Here is a 12,342-nt window from a genome sequence, read left to right as displayed (position 1 = left end):
TAGTAGTAGTGGTGTTAACTCTTCTCTGAAAGTTTGATAGAACTCTGCAGTGAAGCCATCCAGGCCAGGGCTTTTTTGTTGGGAGTTTTTGGTTACCTTGTGTATTTCTTTTTTTGTTATGGGTCTATTTAGTTGTTCTACTTCTGATTGTCTTAGTTTAGGTAGGTAGTGTTTTTCTTGGAATTCATCCATTTCTTCTAGGTTTGCAAATTTGTTAGAGTACAATTTTTTGTAATAATCTGATAGGATTCTTTTAATTTCAGTTGGGTCTGTTGTGATATGGCCCATATCATTTCTTATTCAGGTTATTTGTTTTCCTTTCCTGTATTTCTGTAGTCAGTCTGGCCAATGGTTTATCAGTTTTGTTAATTTTTTCAAAGAACCAGCTTTTGGCTTTGTTAATTCTTTCAGTTGTTTTTTTTTTTTTTTTTGGTCTAATTCATTTAATTCTGCTCTAATTTTTATTATTTGTTTTCTTCTGGTGCCTGATGAAAAGATTTTTCTGTTGCTCGCTTTCTACTTGTTTAGTTGTAGGGACAGTTGTCTGATTTTGGCTCTTTCTTCTTTTTGTATGTGTGCATTTATCGATATAAATTTACCTCTGAGCACTGCTTTTGCTGTGTCCTAGAGGTTTTGATAGGAAGTGTTTTCATTCTCATTGCGTTCTATGAATTTCTTTATTCCATCCTTAATGTCTTCTATAACCCAGTCTTTTTTGAGCAGGGTATTGTTCAGTTTCCAAGTATTTGATTCCTTTTCCCTTATTTTTCTGTTATTGATTTCTACTTTTATGGCCTTATGGTCTGAGAAGATGCTTTTTAATATTTCGATGTTTTGGATTCTGCAAAGGTTTGTTTTATGACCTAAGATGTGACCTATTCTAGAGGTGTCCCATGTGCACTAGAATAAAAAGTATACTTTGTAGCTGTTGGGTGAAGTGTTCTGTATAAGTCTATGAGGTCAAGATGGTTGATTGTAGCAATTAGATCTTCCATGTGTGTATTGAGCTTCTTACTGGAAGTCCTATCCTTCTCTGAAAGTGGTGTGTTGAAGTCTCCTACTGTAATTATGGAGGTGTCTATCTCACTTCTCAATTCTGTTAAAATTTGTTTTATGTATCTTGCAGCTTTGTCACTGGGTGCATAAATATTTAATATGGTTATATCTTCCTGTTAAATTGTCCCTCTAATTATTATGTAGTGTCCTTGTTTATCCTTTGTCGTGGATTTAACTTTAAAGTCTTTTTGTCAGAAATTAATGTTGCCACTCCTGCTCTTTTTGATTGTTGTTTGCTTGATATATATTTTTCCATCCTTTGGGTTTTAGTTTTTTGTGTCTCTAAGTCTAAGCTGTGTCTCTTGTAGGGAGCATATAGACAGATCGTGTTTTTTCATCTAGCCTGAGGCTCTCTTTCTCTTTATTGGTGCATTTAGTGAGTTTACATTCAGCATAATTACAGAAAAGTATGTGTTTAGTGCTGTCATTTTGATGCCTTTTTTTGTGTTGTTGACAGTTTCATTTTTCCATTTACATTTTTGTGCTGAGAAGTTTTTCTTTTTAAATTGTGTGGTCCTCATTTTCATAGTAGTTGAATTTATGTTTGCCGAGTTATGTTTTTCTTGGTTTTTATTTTGAATTATGAAATTGTTAGACCGCTTTGTGGTTACCTTAATATTTACCCTATTTTTCTAAGTAAAAACCTAACTTGTATCGTCCTATATTGCCTGTTTTCCTCTCCATATGGAAGATCCATGACTCTTGTATTTAGTCGCTCTTTTTTGATTATTGTGATCTTTTATATAATGACTTCAATGATTCCCTGTTTTGAGAATTTTTTTCTATTTAAAATAAATCTTAATTTGTTTTTGTGATTTCCCTATTTGAGTTGATATCAGGATGTTCTATTCTGTGACCTTGTGTTGTGTTGGTATCTGATATTATTGATTTTCTGACCAATTTCCTTTAGTAATTCTTGTAGCTTTGGTTTGGTTTTTGCAAATTCTCTAAGCTTGTGTTTATCTGTAAATGTTTTAATTTCACCTGTATATTTGAGAGAGGGTTTTGCTGGATATATAATTCTTGGCTGGCATTTTTTCTCCTTCAGTGCTCCATATGTCATCCCATCGCCTTTTTGCCTGCATGGTTTCTGCCAAGTAGTCGGGACTTATTCTTACTGGTTCTCCTTTGTAGGTGAATTTTCGTTTTTTCCTGGCTGCTTTTAAAATTTTCTCTTTATCTTTGGTTTTGGCAAGTGTGATGATAATATGCCTTGGTGATTTTCTTTTTGGATCAATCTTATATGGGGTTCGATGACCATCTTGTATAGATATCCTTTCGTCTTTCATGATGCCAGGGAAGTTTGCTGCCAACAGATCTTCAACTATTCTCTCTGTATTTTCTGTTATCCCTCCCTGTTCTGGAACTCCAATCACACGCAAGTTATTCTTCTTGATAGAGTTTCACATGATTCTGAGGGTTTCTTCATTTTTTCAAATTCTTTTATCTGAATTTTCTTCAACTAATTGGTGTCAATTGCCTTATCCTCCAACTCCCCCACTCTCCATTCCAGTTGCTCGATTCTGCTCCTCTGACTTCCTATTGAGTTGTCTAATTCTGTAATTTTACTGTTAATCTTTTGGATTTCTGAATGCTGTCTCTCTATGGATTCTTGCAGCTTATTCATTTTTCCACTATGTTCTTGAGTAATCTTTTTGATTTATTCAACTGCTTTATCAGTGTGTTCTTTGGCTGTTTTCGTAGATTGCCTTATTTCTTTTCTGAGGTCATCCCTGATGCCTTGAAACATTCTGTATATTAGTTTTTTATATTCTGTATCTGGCAATTCCAGGATTGTATCTTCAATTGGGAAAGATTTTGATTCTTTAATTTGGGGATCTGTAGAAGCAATCATGGTCTGCTTCTTTATGTGGTTTGATATCAACTGCTGTCTCCAAGCCATCTATAAGATATTGTAATGAATTATTTTATGTTTTCTCACTGAGTCTTATCCTCTTGTTTTTTGTTTGTTTGTTTGTTTCAGTATACCCAGATGGGCTACTAGATTGCGCTGTCTTTATTGTCATAGCCTGTGAATCACTTATGTCATATTACCAGCTGGTTTGGGCTGTTACCAGATATATAAGCCCAAGAGTTCATTCACTATTCTTGAGTAGAATCAGCTTAGGTGTTCTGATTTTGGGTCACCAAGTGTGCGGTGTAGACTGTCACCTATTAACTTAAAGGAGTAGTGGTGATAGTTGTGTGTGCCGGATTCTAGTATCGGCAGGGGGTCACACTCCAAGGAGTGTAGTATGCTGACAGCCTTCCCCCAAGTGCCAGTGAGGTAGATGTGTCTCTATTCCTAAAGCACTTTGTTGGTTGGGCTCTGCAGCTGTACCTTAGGCACCGAATGCTTGTACCTCTAAAGGTTGGTAGGCGTCACTATCCTCAGACCCCTTTGGCAGGTGGCTAGGTGGTTTGTGTGGAGCTTCAGGACTCAGTTCCCCGCTGTGGATCAGTGAGGGCTCTGTTTAATAGGTAGAGATATCAGACCTGGAAAACTTGTCTTTCCACTGCTCTGCTAAAACAATTACAGTCAGATCTCTATCAGAATTGCTTTGCATTGTAATAGCACCTTGTTCTCTGTACGGATGAAAGCCAAATACTGTGGATCTCATATCCTTGGCTGGAGCTGGTTCTGTATTTTTATTCCAATTTCGGGAAGTCAGGGAAGGATTTTTTCCCCCTGGGTTGTTAGTAGCTGCTTCTTTCAGGCCAGGAGAATGGGTTAGGAAAACAAACAAACAAACCTCAGAGCACTTCACTCCCTGGCTTAGGAAATTCCAATGTTAATGAAGCCTCCTGGGGCAGGGAGGGGAGGGATCAGATAGATAGGCGAGAGTAGCACCCAGCAATATATACAAAGTTACTTATCTTGCTTGGTGATGACTGTTTTATCTGAGATTCTCGAGGGGCTTTTAGCCTGTCTGTGCTGGCTGGGTCAAGTTTGCCCCCGTGGGTCAGGCCTGTGTCCAGTGCTTGCACTGTCTCAGAAGCCGTGGTCAGCTCCCCCGCTCCTAGTCCAAAGCCCAGCACCATGATTTTCTGGCTGGGATGCTGCACTCCAGGCTCCAAAAGCAGTCACTGCTTCCCAGTGATTTCTCCTCCTGTCAGCCGCATCATTGTGCTGCCTGCATGTGCTGGCTGGGTTTTCCCCGAGGCTACTTCAGAGGGCTAGGGCTGCGTTCTGTGCTTGGGCCCTCTCAGGAATCTGTGCTTAGCTCCTCTGCAATTAGTGCAGATATTGGTGCCAAGGTTTTCTGACTGCGACGCTGGCTCCAGCCTCCGAAAACAATAGCTGCTTCCCCCTGGTTGCTTGTTCTCTTGTCAGCATGTCAGTGTGCAGCCTACTTGCACTGGCTGAGTCTCTATCTAGGTTACCCCGGGGGTTAGGGGTTAGGGCTGTGTCCCGTGCTTGCCCTTTCTCAGTAAGCCTCAATCAGCCCCACCACTCGGCACCAGGGAACCGCAAGGACTCAAGGCTGTGCACGGGACTCCAGTTCCAGAAGTGGTCTCTGCTTCAGGGAGAGGCTTTTCGCTCCCCTGTCACTTAGGTCAACTCTGATGAGGCATGACTCAAAATGAAAAGAAACAGCTGCAAACATTCATTAATAATCAGAACATGGAATGCATGAAGTATGAATCTAGGAAAATTGGAAATTGTCAAAAATGAAATGGAATGCATAAACATTGATATCTTAGACATTAGTGTGAGCTGAAATGGACTGATATTGGCCATTTTGAATCAATCATATGGCTGATTACGCCAGGAATGACAACATGAAGAGGAATGGCTTTACATTCATTGTCAAAAAGAACATTTCAAGATCTATCCTGAAGTACAATGCTGTCAGTGATAGGCTAACATCCATACACCTACAAGGAAGACCAGTAAATACAAATATTATTCAGATTTATCCACCAACTACTAAGGGCAAAGATAAAGAAATTGAAGAATGTTACCAACTTCTACAATCTGAAATCCATCAAACATGCAATCGAGATGCATTGATAATTACTGGTCATTGGAACGTGAAAGTCACAAACAAGGATTTGTAGTCAGAAAATATGGCCTTGGTGATAGAAACGACATCGGAGATCACATGATAGAATTTGGCAAGACCAACAACTTCTTCATTGCAAATACCTTTTTCAACAATATAAACAGTGACTGTACATGTGGACCTCGCCAGATGGAATACACTGGAATCAAATCAACTACATCTGTGGAAAGAGACAATGGAAAAGCTCAATATCATCAGTCAGAACAAGGCCAAGCGCCAACTGTGAAACAGACCATTAATTACTCATATGCCAGTTCAAATTGAAACTGAAGAAAATTAGAACAAGTCCACAAGACAAATCAACAGGAAGTCAGAGGAACAGAATCGAGGAATTGGAATGCAGAGCTGGGGAGATGGAGGATAAGGGTATTGACACCAATATATTTGAAGAAAAATCAGATAAAAGAATTTAAAAAATGAAGCAACCCTAAGAATTATGTGGGACACTATCAAGAAGAATAACTTGCATGTAATTGGAAGAAGACATAACCTTAATAAACATCTATGCACCCAGTGACAGGGTTCTAAAATAGACAAAACAAATTCTAACAGCACTTTTATATCACTTGTTTTAGTGGAAAATATTTGAGTTTTCCTTCTTTGAGAGGTTTCTGCCTCACACAGCGTCCAGCTTTCTCAGGTTTTACTGTAGTTCCAGAGGTTCATCCAGCCTCACTGGATCCATAAAGTCTGGATTCCATGACACTTGAATTTCTGTTCCACATTTTCCCCCTTTCAATCAGGATTCTTCTGTGGAATCTTTGTACAAAATGTTCAGTAATGATAGCCTGGCGTTATCCAGCTCTTCTGCTCCCATGGCAAAGGAAGAAATTGTTCATGGAGGCAATAGGCCACACATTCCACCTGCTCCTCCTATTCTTGACTCTCCTTCTTCCTCTGTTGCTCCAGGCAAATAGAGACCTTGGATGGCTGCTTGCAAAGTTTTAAGAATCCAGACACTATGCAATGAACTAGGAAATAGAACAGAAGCACTAAATATGATTTAGGCCAATTAACTGGGATGTCTCATGAAACCATGACCCTAAGTCTCCAAACCAAGTAACCAAGTCCCGTGAATTATTTGGTTGTACATAAGCAGGTTCAGCAGCTGCTCTATTATGTTTTTGTTGTTGTTGTTGTAAATATATCTATCACACAATATTTGCCAATTCAACTTTTTACAAGTGTACAACTTATTGATATCAGTTATATTAATCAGCTGAGCGACACCCAAATCAATGCAATTTTTCCATCACTGTAAACAGAGACTCAGTGCTCCAAGCTTTTAACAGTGATTTTTATTCACCTGAAGCAACAGAGAAAGAAGGTGAGTCAAGAATAGAAGGAGGAAATTGAATGTGTGTCTGGTTGTCTCCATGAACACCTGCCTTCTTTGCCACAAGACTGGAAAAACTTGATGGTGCCCAGCTACTAGTACTGAACATTTTGATCAAAGTTTCTGTAGAAGAACCTTGATCCAAGGGGGGGGGGGGGGATGCAGCACAGAATTTTAAATTCTCCATGGAATACAGATTTTCTGGAGCTATTGAGACTGGATAAATCCTCAAAATAATTACCCTGAGATAATCTTTAAACTCTAAACTGTCAGCCAAAACTATCCCATGAATCAAAAAAAAAAAAAAAAAAAAGCTTGTCTTAATTAGTAAACTATGTTGCTTTGAACACCATTCTGTTTTAAAGAATTATCTGTGTGGGATCCAATTGACAATGCCAACTTGAAAGGTTGGATGGGAAGCTTAGGGGGCAGTGAGTTTAAGATAATGGTGGTGGGATAATTTGGAAAAGGATAGCGAGAATGGTACCACAATTTGAATATAATCAATGTCACTGAATTGTACATGTAGCAATAGTCGATGTGTTGTATATACTGTGTATACTTTCACCAAAATAAAAAAAAATTTAAAGAAAAATTAAATAGAAGTGAGTTTAATATGACCCATTAAAATGACACTTCCTAACACAGACATGTTTTTATATGTACATACAGTGAATGATTGTAGAAGCATAGAGAAATGAATGAGAGGAGTCCCACCTGAAAAACTTTACTTATTTTGTTGTTGGAGATGGTAGAGTTAAAAATGAGATGGGACACAGGACACATGGATAGGGGATAGGAAAATGAGGTGATCACTCAAAAATAACTGTAGAAAATTAGAAAGGCATGTGTTATATAATTCTTATGATGTAATGAATATTGCTGTATGTAAGTATATATATATATGGAAAGCCTGATGGTGTAGTGGTTAAGAGCTATGGCTGCTAACCAGAAGGTCGGCAGTTTGAATCCACCAGGCGCTCTTTGAAAACCCTATGTGGCAGTTCTACTCAGTCCTACAGGGTCGCTAAGAGTCGGAATCTACTCAACGGCAATGGGTTTGGGGTTTTTTTTTGGAAATATATGTATAAGAATGTTTATGTGTTTATTTGTTTGTTCACACAGACACACATACCCAGGACACACACACAAAAACAGAATGATTTGTGAAAGCATGATCACCAGAATATTAAAATTTGTTACCTTTGAGGAGGAGATGGAGTTGCTGGTGATTTTTAATTTTTTCCCATAATTTTCATCCAAAACTTTCACAAGTAAGTATATAGATTATTTTTATATGAAATTAGAAGGACTCACAAAACCACGTTTTCAAGTCATGCTTTTAAATTTGATTCTATTTTGTGTGAAATGAATATAGTTGCTTCTCTTTACTTCCTGCTAACATTCATTTAGTATTTCTTTTTCTGTTTTTGATTCAATGATCAATATTAATAGGTATATTAAAAGACAGAGTTTTGAATAGTTTGAGATGAGTCAGGATAGACTAAAGGATGCCAGGCAGGATGTGGACAGAGATGTTTCCCTTTAACCTTTCTTTGTCTGGTTGAAAGAGCTAGATGAAGAATCCAGAGCCATACCATAAAGTGTTTTCCTTTAGTGAATGTGTTCACATTTAAGGAAACAAGAGTAACATGTCCTGGATTCTCATCCTAAAACTGAGTTCAGGCACTCTCTCTTTGTTGTCTTTATAAGGTCAGATATTCATAGAACAAGGAGCCCTGGTGGCGCACGGGTAAGTATTCGGCTGCTACCGAAAGGTTGGTGGTAAGAACCCATCAGCAGCTCGACAGGAGAAAAGACCTGGAAATCAGCTCCTGTAAAAATTACAGCATTGAAAACCTGATAATGCAGTTCTACTCTGTCATGTAGGGTCCCTATGTGTTGGAATCAACTCGATGGCACACAACAACAACATTCATAGAACACACACATGGATAAGGTGGAGCCCAGTGACAATTGTAGCAAAGTCTGCTGACCAGATTGGATGGAATCAGTAGACAGTGCCTGAAAGTAAGTAAATCTGTCTTTCTTGTGTGGTAGGTGGGGAAGGGAAACAGGGGATTACAAGTTTATTCTATTCAGCCTCTAGAATGTGCAGAACATGAGATATAGTGATTCTTATTTCAGGATTCCTATACTCTGTCCTGATGGCGCTGTGCTTAACAGCTTGGCTGCTAACCAAAAGGTTGGCAATTCAAACCACAGCTGCTCTTTGGAAACTCTAGGGGCAGTTCTACTCTTTCCTATAGGGTCACTATGAGTTGGAATTGAATTTTTTTTTTTTTTAATACTCTGTTTCTCCTTGCAATCTAGTTGCAAGCTATGGCAAGGAATGTTTTAAGGTGTGACTCAACTCATCTTTGGAAACCATATATCCAATCAGAATCTAATAACCAAAATATATGTAAAACTTTGACAACAACAAAAGGACAACCCAATCATATTTAGCCAAAGAGCACATCCAAATAGCCAACAAACACATGAAAAGATGGTCGACATCATTAGCCATTACAGAGATGCAAATCAAAACTACAATGAGATACAATTTCACTCCCACTAGGATGGCTAGGAGCCCTGGTGGCTCAGTGGTTGAGAGCTACAACTGCTAATCCAAAGGTCAGCAGTTTGAATCCACCAGCTGTTCCTTGGAAACACTACGGGGCAGTTCTAGCCTGTCCTATAGTCTCTATGAATTGGAATCAACTCAGTGGCAATGGGTTTGGGTTTTCTTTGTTGTTGTTGTTTAGGAAGGCTAAGATTAAAAAAAACAAACAAACAAACAGAAAATAACAAATGTTGGTAAAGTTGTGGGAAATTAGAGCTCTTATTCATTGCTGGTGGGAATGTAAAATGGCATAGCCATTGTGGAAAAAAGTGTGGTGGTTCTTCAAAAAATTAAAAATAGAACTACCATATGGCCCAGAAATTCCACTTGTAGGTATGTACCCAAAAGATTTGAAAGCAGAGACTTAAATAGAGGCTTTTACACTGATGTTCATCGCAGCTGTATTCACAATAGCCAAAAGGTAGAAACAGCCTAAATGCTCATCAGCAGATGAATGGATAAACAAAATATGTTACATACATACATACAATGGAAGTTTAGTTCTTCCGTTCTGCCTACTAGCTCATTGTGTAGTGCCTGGGGTCTTGAAGGCTTGCAAGCAGCCATCCAAGGCAGAACAATTGGTATCTTCATCTGGAGCAACAGAGGAAGAAGGAGAGTCCGGAAGAGGAGGATATGAAATGTGTGGTTAACTGCCTCCATAAACAACTGCCTCCTTTGCCATGAGACCAGAAGAATTGGATGGTGCCCGGCTACCATCGGAATATTTTGATCAAAGATTCCATAGATGAATCCTCAGCAAGAGGGGAACATGCAGAACAGAATTTTAAATTCTCATGGACTCTAGACTTTCTGGAGCCGTGGAGGCCGGATGAACCCCTGAAACTACTGCCCTGAGATAATCTTTAAACCTTAAACCGAAATATCCCCAGAAGTCTTTTTAAAAGCAAACAATCATTTAGCTTAACTAGTAAAAATGTCTGCCTTGAGCATTATGCTCTTTTAGAAACTATATGGAATCAAATTGACAACAGCAACTTGAAAGATTAGACAGGAACTTTAGAGGGCAGTGAATTTATGTTAATGGGGGAGGAACAACTCAGAAAAGGAGAGTGAGAATGGTTGCACAACTTAAAGAATGTAATCAATATCACTCACTTGTACATGTAGAAACTAAATTGGTGTATGTCTTGCTGTGTGTATTCTCAACAACAAAATAAATAAAATTAACAAAACAAAAATATGTGACCCAACTCTTCAAACCCTTGCAGTCTCACTGAGCTAATAGGAAAAGAACATGAAAACACAAATCACAAAGGAAGACAGCATAGGATGGCTAAAACAAGTGGGCATGTTCACTGGGCTGGAATTGTTGGAACTCTTTCATGGAAGGGGATAGGATGACACTTCAAGGGAATTATAAGGGAACGGGTCAGTCAGTGTTAATGCATTTTCATCTCCAGAAGTCAGGCTGGGCCAGTACCCATCATGCTAGACATCTGTTCCCACCTTCTTCCCCAATCACTGAATACACAGCTAAGGTGTGCTGGCTCAGCTCAGAAATAGTCAAAGGCCTTGGTGGGACTCTAATCGATAGAGCCCAGCCCAGGCATGGAGCCCAGAAAGTCTTCAAGAAAATAAGGTTAGAGGCTAGAGAAGAGTGTCAAGCCAGAAATGTGGAAGAATCAAGGTCCAAATACCAGGGACGGCAAGTGAGAACACAGATCCTGCAGTACCCAGGGGTGAGGACTGATAACAGGGCCACAAGGCCAAGAGTTTGGAGCCAGGGACCCAGATCAAACAAAAGCATATCAAGCTAAGGTAGGGAGTCCAGAACTGCTGTCTTGAATGACAACTAGTGTCTGAAGTTGCCCTTATGGGATAGCAGTGAAAAAGTGTGTAATGGGCTCCCTGAGCTGAGAGTTTCACAGTGATGTGCATAAGCAGCTGGTAAGCAAATATCAGAGGCCACAGCTTAGCTCCAACAACAAAAAAATGCAGCCGATGAAATTCACTACAGGCTGCAGATACTGATGAAACCGCAGGACAGCGCCAGTGGCGAGCTACTGAAGAGACCGTACGGTCGTCCTGGACCCTGTCTTCCCCCACACGTCTGTCAGTTTGTCCTACTGGGGTGGCTTTTTTGTTGCCATGAAGCTGGAAACTATGCCACTGGTATTCCAAATACTAGCAGGATCACCCATGGTGGACAGTTTTTCAGTGTAACTTCCAGACTAAGGCTGCAGGAAGAAAGGCCTGGCAACCTACGTCCAAAAATTAGCCAATAAAAACCCTATGGACCACAACACGTATTTTTTGATATAATGCCAAAAGATAAGCCCCCTAGGTTGGAAGGCACTCAAAATACATAGTAGCCACAACAACGGACTCAGGCATACCAGTGACTGTGAATATGGTGCAGGACCTGGCAAGGTTTCATTTTGTTGTACATAAAGTTGCTATAAGTAGGCATCGACTTGATAGCAACTAACAACAACAACAACAGATCTTCTCTTGGAAAGAGAGGGTGCTCCAGAAGTCCTCTGGGTGAAGGCCATTGTGATCACCATTCAAAACCCCGTTCTTCTCACCCATGTTGGTGTAGCTCAGGGAAGCAAAGTCTATCACTGTAACATAAGGATCTGAGTTGTATCAGAAATAAAACTAGACTTTGCTGGAGAGTGGTGTTAGACAATGGAAACACCACACGATTTGTTTTAATGGGGCTCCAGGGTGTTGTGAGAGACATATTTGACTGGCTAGGAGATGGCCGGTAATAGAAGCCAGATTACAAGAAGAGTATAGGGATCCAGAAATAAGAATAACCATAAACAAGGAAGGTACCCAGCCATCAAGATAAGATTTGACAACTAGTCTTTGTAAGAAGGGTGCAGTGATTCAGTGCAGGCCCCATGCTGGCCTCCAGGAAGTACATGTATACCCTAGAATGGAGAGCGCTGGGTGTTGACAGTGAAAGAGCTCTACCAGTAGGGGCCCAGGTGACTCTGCTATGGGACCCTGCTTCAAAAAGTTGCAGTAGACATTTCTGTATCAACTGGAGAGACCATTGTAGTCTAAAATATGCAAGGAGATCCTCAAGGAGCATCAAAAACTGGGAACAAAGCAGTGGCACCATTGGGGTGGCCAAAGGAAAGGGTTGGAGACGTAAGTTGGCTGATATATGACCTAGGCAAAGGCTGATGAAGGTGGAAATAAAGTCAGAGGAATCTAGATGCACCCAAGAAGAGCTGCCCTGAGGGTGGCTGCAACAGGGAATCAGGGTTCAGGGGTAGGGG

At 39.9% G+C, this 12,342-nt stretch overlaps 1 protein-coding gene across 2 annotated transcripts in view; it reads left to right on the top strand.

Moving 5' to 3' along the window:
* The window catches only part of SFTPD (surfactant protein D), an 85,991-nt gene that overhangs the window by 55,229 nt on the left and 18,420 nt on the right, over positions 1-12,342 (top strand). The window contains exons 2-3 of one of the 2 annotated variants that reach the window (XM_049894716.1): positions 7,585-7,733; positions 8,350-8,490. The gene's annotated coding sequence lies outside the window, so the exon portion shown is untranslated. Of the gene's footprint in view, positions 1-7,584; positions 7,734-7,909; positions 8,491-12,342 lie in introns of those variants that run through there. The other variant, XM_049894717.1, reaches the window with a different exon arrangement.

Source organism: Elephas maximus, chromosome 8 (assembly GCF_024166365.1).
Source record: "Elephas maximus indicus isolate mEleMax1 chromosome 8, mEleMax1 primary haplotype, whole genome shotgun sequence".
Classification (NCBI taxonomy): Eukaryota; Metazoa; Chordata; class Mammalia; order Proboscidea; family Elephantidae; genus Elephas; species Elephas maximus.
The sequence above is the reverse complement of the archived record's forward strand: the minus strand, read 5'-3'. Positions and strand labels throughout refer to the sequence as shown.